The following is an 8,020-nucleotide window of genomic DNA, read 5'->3' as shown; positions in this document are numbered from 1 at the left end:
GTATTTTTTTTTAAATGCACAGATGTTAACTTAAGAAATAACACTTCCTTCCGCCATATTGAAAATCTTGGGCACCGACTGCCAATCCCCGTAGAGGCGTTGCTGCGTGCAGTTTGCTCAAGTGCGGCGAACTGTAAACAGTGCAATAGCTACTTTACTCTCTGCCTTTCACTCCATTTGCCTCTTCTTATCGAGCTGCCCAACTCCTTTAACTTTGTTTGTCTTAATTTTTAACCAGTTATTTTTATCGGTAATTTTCATTCAAATGCTATCAGATGCAATGTGCACGACACATAGCACATTCGAGCGGCAAGATTCAATAACAGGCACATGAAAGGCCACCACATTATTTTAGATGATGTATCTGTCACGCTTCACATTCGAGTAGCCAGCTTGAAAGTTATCATTAATCCGAAAACCAAATTGATTGATCATCCTACTGTTTTTTTTTTTTTTCATGAAAATGGAAATACGGAAAATATACAAACTAAAATATCCTGTTACCTCACCCGGTTCCAACTATTCCATAATCAGAAAATGGAAATATCCGAAATACAGAAAATGCTCGTCCTCACCCCAATACCTATCCCTCCCCCCCATTCTCTCTCTCTCTCTCTCTCTCTCTCTCTCTCTCTCTCTCTCTCTCTCTCTCTCTCATCCCAGCTATCCCTCTGCCACCCCACAACACTTCTTAATTTAGGAGACAAGTTATTGTTCCTATTAAAATGGAAATCCGTTTGTAAATTGATATTTCCCTTCCCTCCCCTTTTTGACAGTGACCAATGAGAAATTTTATTTTTTCCTCCACTGAAACGTGATTAGTCAAAATGAAAATTTACTTATGTTCTCATGGGGAAGATATGACTTAGAAATTTCATATTTAAAACAATGGTAATTTATTCTAGAAGAAAGTTAGCTGAGAAATTTCACAAATGGAAATTATAGTGAGGATTCCTCATACTGGAGCGATGAATTAATAATTTCAAAAATGAAAACGATAACTAGGAATTCAATCTAGTCCAACAAATTCCTAAGTGTTGTTATTCTCATGCAGTTTGCGTCTATCTGTCTATCTATCTAACTAGCTATTTGTTGTGCTATTCCATTTTCATGATAATCATTACAGCAAACAAAACAAATATACATTTCAGCCATATGATCTGTAGTCTCGAAGTGCTACCACAAGATGACACAAGGTTTTAGATCTTAATATCTAGTCATATGGTAAAGCTTTACTTCCCACTGGAAATACTACGAAAGATTTCAGGGTACTTTGCCTAAAACAAACTAACTTGTAAGTTAAGAGTCAGTTTGATGCGAAACGAGCAGATTACAAACACAGCTTAGACTAATGGAATCTACGAAGCAGAATGCATTTCCATTTACATCTTTGCGAGATGGTGTCTCCTAGAATATGAAACTCGCACATTCATTTGGAGTACCTGCTGAGTGAGAGGAGACTTAACAGCTTCGAAGAATCCTACTGTAAAAGGAATACAGCGAGTAGACTTGCTTGTAATCAGTGTTTCTACTCTTTATGACGCATGTCAAATGTGATAATGTATAGAAATCCAATGCGTGATGAACATTTATGGTTTCTAGTGAAACTTAAACTATTTTTTTGCTTTCCTCTTATGCATGAAATTAACATTAGGTACAGACAACTTTTTAGGCTTTATTTTGCCCTATCTTTTGACAAAGTACCTTGTCTCTAAAGTTTTTTTTACTTAAAAGTAGACAAATACACTAAGAATGTCTACAAATGAATTGCTTTTCCTTCGAAATCCTTTTGTGCAGATAAATTTACTCAGTTGACTGGTATATCGTTTAAAAAATTTGTAAGATTTTCCATTGCGATAGTGGCAGAATTATAGAATTCTAAAAATAGAGAGAATTTAACATTTTAACTTAGGTCCTGACATTACTTGCCAATATCAACAACAGCAAACTTAAGCTTCAGTTTTACCGATATGGAACTGCAGTGGAAACTAAATATATTTCCTCAGAAAACCTTAATCGAACGGTCAAAAGGTATTATTGCATATGTTCTCAAAACGCTGTTATGTAATAATTGTTTTTTTTATTATAACAGTTATTGATCTATTAATCATTTACATAAGAAGCACAGCATTTATCGAGTGCAAGGTTAAGGTAATTATGGTGTTTCATAATAATTTCATTCAATTTTATCACTGCCATTCTAGCATATAAATATTCGATAAACAAGTGATTATACAGTGCATGTACAATATGTCGGTGAGGCTTCAGTATGTGTTATTTTGTATATAACTCAGCACTTATACATATCGTGCGATCACACATCTGCATATATATATATATATATATATATATATATATATATATATATATATATATATATATATATATTCATATAAATATGCTTATGAGCAAGTGCACACACACACACACGTGTGCTCGCATGATATGTTAGATGCATAGTTATAAACTCAATAACTCATAGTGAAGCCTCATAGTCATATTGTATATGCACCCTATATACGGCATATATACTGTATATATATATATATATATATATATATATATATATATATATATATATATATATATATATATATATATATATATATATAGATAGATATATATATATATTATACATATATATATATATATATATATATATATATATATATATATATATATATAAAAGAAACTAAGCAATATGACGCTTTGGTTATTACAAAACTCACTTCATATGAAATAAGACAAACAATGGACCTGCCTGACATTGTCAATTAAAATATGTAGATGACTCCCATACGCAACAAACGGAGCGGGAATGATTGATACGAAGGGTGCATATATTACTTGCAGGAAATAAATATAAATTGCAAATGGTGTTTGAACTTTAAGTATGAACCATGTAGGATATCAGTCCATTTTTTTTTCTTTTTCACCCCCTAACATTTGCACAAATGATGAATGCCCAGTCTTCATGCATACATCCATTTATATGTAAATTATATATATATATATATATATATATATATATATATATATATATATATATATATATATATATATATATATATATATATATATATATATACATGTATATTTACACGTATTATAAAAGTGGTCTATATTTTCCCAGTTTCTGATATTAGTAAGGTAGAAATACATTAAAGCCTTATCTAGAATTGCCTTACCTTATCCTTCCTAGTGTGGATTTTTATCCAATAATGCGAACAATCGTTCAGGGACAAGATCTCTTAGTTATTATTTCTAAAATCCGTCGAGTATCGACGCGGGGCTGAGATCGGATCTTCGAATACGGTACTTGTCTATGTTGTATAACAAGATTGCTAAAGACGAGGGATTATAATTTCTCCATTATTAGCATTGACGAACCGAGTATATACGAGTGCTTCCAGCCTAGTGCATGATTTCAGAACGTGTGCTTCATAAAATCACTTTCGACATTAAAGAAAATTACTCCAGCTCGGAGGAGCAAGTGCGAGCACGCGGTTTGGCCTCCGGGATGCGAGATGACGGTACCTGTGCCTCCGATGGTTCGATTGACACTGACTCGCGGGCCGTAAGTTCTTCTCTATAAGGGCCTAGGCAGACCAGTTGGAACCCCAGAGGGCGCGTGCGCGACAGAAAGTGACCTCTCATAATTACTGAGTTATTATCTGACTTGCGGAAGCTGGTTAGCGACAGTCTGGATACACGCTAATCAAGTTTTAGCATTTTATTTACGAGATCTGCATTGAAACCAATTACCGGAACATCGTATTTTAGTTTGAAGTTTACCCTGGTTTTTTCCCGTTGACCTAGAGACGCTGTTATTGTGTAAGTACTTTGATGCTGTAGATATTTTCTTCTCCCTTTCATCATCACATACTGGCTTCCCATTCTGTTGAAGCTTGTTTGCAAGTATATGACCTTTTATCTTTCTTCCAAATGAATGTTCACATTTTCAGTAACACTCGTAATAACAGTGATGATAAAAAGGTGAGAATAAAAAAACCTGTCCAGAGCTAAATAGTGAAACATGCTGAAGGGTAAATAAACCATTCAGTGAGGTAGAGATAACAGTAAACTCAGCTCCCTGGCTCAGGCGTTTTAGCGCATACCAAATCTGTAGGAGTGATCAAGACGATCTTTTGAATTTATTATGACCAAGGATTTATAACAAAGGTTTTAACATTTTATTTGCAATTATTATTAATACATTATTCAGAAGATGAAACCTCTTTATATGGAACAAGCCCACAGGGGCCATTGACTTGAAGTTCAAGCTTACAAAGAGTATGGTTTTCATTAGGAAGAAGTAAGAAGAGGTAAAGGGAAATACAGAAAGAAGAGATCCCACTCACTTATTAATAGAGAAAAAATAAATTAATGAATTTAAAAATCGATAAAACTGTATTGAAAACAAGTGAAAAACCACGAGATTGCGGGACGTTTGTTTCATGGTTACTGTTAATCACTCAAGTTTTGTGAATTTTGACAACGTAAAAATAAGAAAACGCTTAAGGGACCACCCCTGAAGGGGGTTAGTGCCGTCAGTGCACCTCACGGGGTGCACTGTAGGCATCACTAAAGGTTCTTTGCAGCGTCCCTTCGGCCCCTGGCTACAACTCCTTCCATTCCATTTACTCTATCTCCGTTCATATTATCTTTCTTCCACCTTGCTATCCATCCTCTCCTAACACTTATTTCATAGTGCAACTGCTTTGAGGTTTTCCTCCTGTTACACCTTTGTAACCTTTTACTGTCAGTTTCCCTTTCAACGCTGAATGACTGCTTAGGTCCCAGCTCTTGGCCTTTGGCCTAAACTCTGTATTCCATTCCGTTCCAATCAGGAACCACATTTCAAACTTCACGTCTCCTTGCATCTTCAAGAATCATTGTAATTAACATTGTAATACTCTGTGGCCAGAATAATTGAATTAGTATAGAAGATAAGAAGAGGAATTCATTTGAACTATAAAGACTCTATATAAAAAAAAGGTTTAACGGTGAGTCTGATGTTGCTAAAATATTACATATTTTGTCAGAAAATTATTGTTAATGTATTATTAAAAATTAATATTGGTAATTTTCTACTTCGTGTAACAATTCTTTAGTGACGTCACACTGAAGTGAAGAAGTGCATGGCTGTTTCATGCTGTGCTATTCTTAATAAATATCAGTCCTGCATTTTATGAAAACTGCAACCAAATCCACCACATTGACAATAACAACAACGCTAATAATGATAAATGACGAATTACAATGATGTAATTAGTGTTAATATGAAATTAATAACAGGTAATAACGATATTAATAAGGCAGAACATATAAAACTTACATCAGAGCAACTCATAAACCTGATTATTATCTACAGCTAACTCAAGATTCTGTTTAGCTAAGATATATTTTCAAGACGAAATTGTTGCCTGCAGCCACCTGTCAGTGTGATGCCTAAATAGGTTTTAAGACCTCATTTTCCCGGCATGGGGCCGCAGTCATGATTCATAGAAAAAACTAAATGAGGTTAGACTAAGATGGTTCGTGCACGTGATGCGAAAACTACCGTAGTTTGCTACAGGATTGGTAGATGAGGGCATAGACGAGAAAATGGTGAGGTCTTATTATACCTTTAACCCACGACGAGGAAAACAAGATGTACAAACGTACATGTTCATTTTAATTAATATTATTGTTAGTGTGCCCATACTGTGGAAAATGACGGTAGTAAAGGAAAGTGTGGAGATAGACAGTCCCAACTTTAGGGACGATATGTACCGTCCAAAAGCTTGCTGTACCTCCATTCGGCAAAGTCATTATAACGGCCAGTTGTGAAAGAGGCGGGACAAAAGCAAATATAAATGTGGAGTCTGTTTCCCACACACACAAAAATATATGGATGCACGTTGCATTTCAGTAAGATTATTACTGTTATCATCATTATTACTACTTTAATAAAAGCTTCCAGAGAAGAGAATGCCTGTGTGGGATAAAGAAGAAATGAAGAAAAGATTAGAAAGGAATTTATGCTCATTAGGTAGCGAGAATGAATATGCCCCGAGGCAATTCCTTCAACTAGAATCTGCATCTGATGTCAGCCATATACATTCGAGTTTCTCTTTCATTAAGTGTTAGCATTTCATTTTAATATTATGGAAATAACGAAGGTAACGTTTTGCTGAAAATCCAGATATATTCAGCAAAATCTGTCTGTTTATTTCTGTTCTCCAAAATGTCTTCATTCCTTTTAAAATTTATCCTTTACTTTTACGTTGCGTCTTGAGAACGTTAAGCGGATTATGGACATCTAAATTACGGGTTCAGTCGTAGTTAAAGAAGTTGCACAGCTTGGTAACGCAGTAAAAGCAGCTGCATAAAGTGCACCAGGCAAGGTACACTATTAACAATAGCCCCCTTTGGCCCCTCCTCACGAACTTCCCTCTCTTGCACGGACCGAATATTGTCGCTGTAATCGGTTTCATTTCATCTGTCCAGCCACGAGTGAAGATGTGCACATGCCCCTTCTTATACAAGTCATAAACATGACGATTTGTATAGCCCGTAGCGGGGTAGCGCCGTCAGTGCAACTCGTACGGTGCGCTGTAGGCATTACTTAAGGTTCTTTGCAGCATGCCTTCAGCCCTTAGTTGCAACCCCTTTCGTTCCTTTTACTGTACCTCTTTTCTTATTTTCTTTCTTCCATCTTACTTTCTGCCCTCTCCTAACAATTGATTCATATTGCAAATGCTAGGTTTTCCTCCTGTTACACTTTTCAAACGAGCTGTATCAAACAGTCTACTCAGATCAAACACAAACAAACGATGAGCTTTCAAAAATTATGTTTTATCTCATTAGTGTAGCCCAGACTACGCTTAGACCTATTCTCATAAACTGTTCACATCTCTAGATTTTCTTATCGTTCCAGCTTTATTCTATGTACAGTTTCATTGCATGCAAATAGAAATAGCTTTATTATGTTACCAGAGTAATAGCTACGTCCGTAAGCTGAAAAATAATGTTTGATATTGTTTACCGCTAGTGATTCGTTAGACATTTTATATTACTGACCTTCTTTCAAGCACACATTCATTCCATTTTAGTTAAATTTACTTTTTTTATCGTAGCCTTTATTTATTCATTCTATCAAGGTATCATTCCGATGCCCAACAATGAAAAAAGATACAGTATGAATGTCTAGCCTATTGAAATGCCTATGACCAAACTCATTTTAAGGGGATGAGAATACATTTACTAAAAACTCATAACTAAAAATCCCGGGGCAAAATTGAACCTCCTTTATAGATTTTGCATGACAATGTGAAGAAAACAGCAGGAAAAAGGTCTATACTTCTAGTTATATCACTCCCATCATTTTTCAAACCAGACTTTTTCATTAAACAATAATTATCCTTATTTCTTGGCATGCCTTCCCTCACATGGTATAACCTTCACTTACAGTCATTCTAAGTCAGCGGTTCTCAACCAGGGGCGAATTTCCCTCTAGGGGGGAATTTCAGAGTTGGGGGGGGGGGATTGTGACCACAGATTGGCGGGCTCAAACTGGCTCTGGGACCACACAAAACGCAGTGTGCATCGGTGGTCAACACTACTGAGAGGTCACGCTGGGCTTTCTCTTCGCTAGCTTGTGTGTTTGCGTTAGTATTTTGTTGCATATTATTTGGAGGCAGACAATTTTGGAAAAGAGGGGGGTGAATGACATTCTGACATATGGTGAAGGGGTGCAAGGGCCAAAAAAAGTTGAGAACCGCTGTTCTAAGTCATTCTAAGTTCCCACGCACATTCAGTGCTTAAAATACACTCAAAAGCACCGATTTGTCATGGTAATCCGCTCATTCAAAAGTTTTTCTGCAACTCCAATGTCCTTCGCTAGCATCATTAGAGGATCCTTTCTTACCAGCCAATTCTTATATCACTTATTTCACCACGTGTTGTACCATTTTCCTCGAATTTCCAATAGATCCATAAGAATTTGATCTAGCTTCAATTTACCTACAGCAGAAGT

The 8,020-nt window shown here is 35.8% G+C and overlaps 1 protein-coding gene and 1 long non-coding RNA gene across 2 annotated transcripts in view; one reads left to right on the top strand and one right to left on the bottom strand.

The window, feature by feature from the left end:
• Nucleotides 1–3,565, bottom strand: part of LOC136839250 (dipeptidase 1-like) — a 148,803-nt gene extending 145,238 nt beyond the window's left edge. Inside the window, exon 1 of the mRNA XM_067105061.1 lies at nt 3,189–3,565. The gene's annotated coding sequence lies outside the window, so the exon portion shown is untranslated. The remainder of the gene's footprint in view (nt 1–3,188) is intronic.
• The window catches only part of LOC136839422 (uncharacterized), a 486,213-nt gene that overhangs the window by 355,128 nt on the left and 123,065 nt on the right, over nt 1–8,020 (top strand). The gene's annotated exons all lie outside the window — the stretch shown is intronic.

This window comes from Macrobrachium rosenbergii, chromosome 1 (assembly GCF_040412425.1).
Source record: "Macrobrachium rosenbergii isolate ZJJX-2024 chromosome 1, ASM4041242v1, whole genome shotgun sequence".
Lineage (NCBI taxonomy): Eukaryota > Metazoa > Arthropoda > Malacostraca > Decapoda > Palaemonidae > Macrobrachium > Macrobrachium rosenbergii.
The sequence above is the reverse complement of the archived record's forward strand: the minus strand, read 5'-3'. Positions and strand labels throughout refer to the sequence as shown.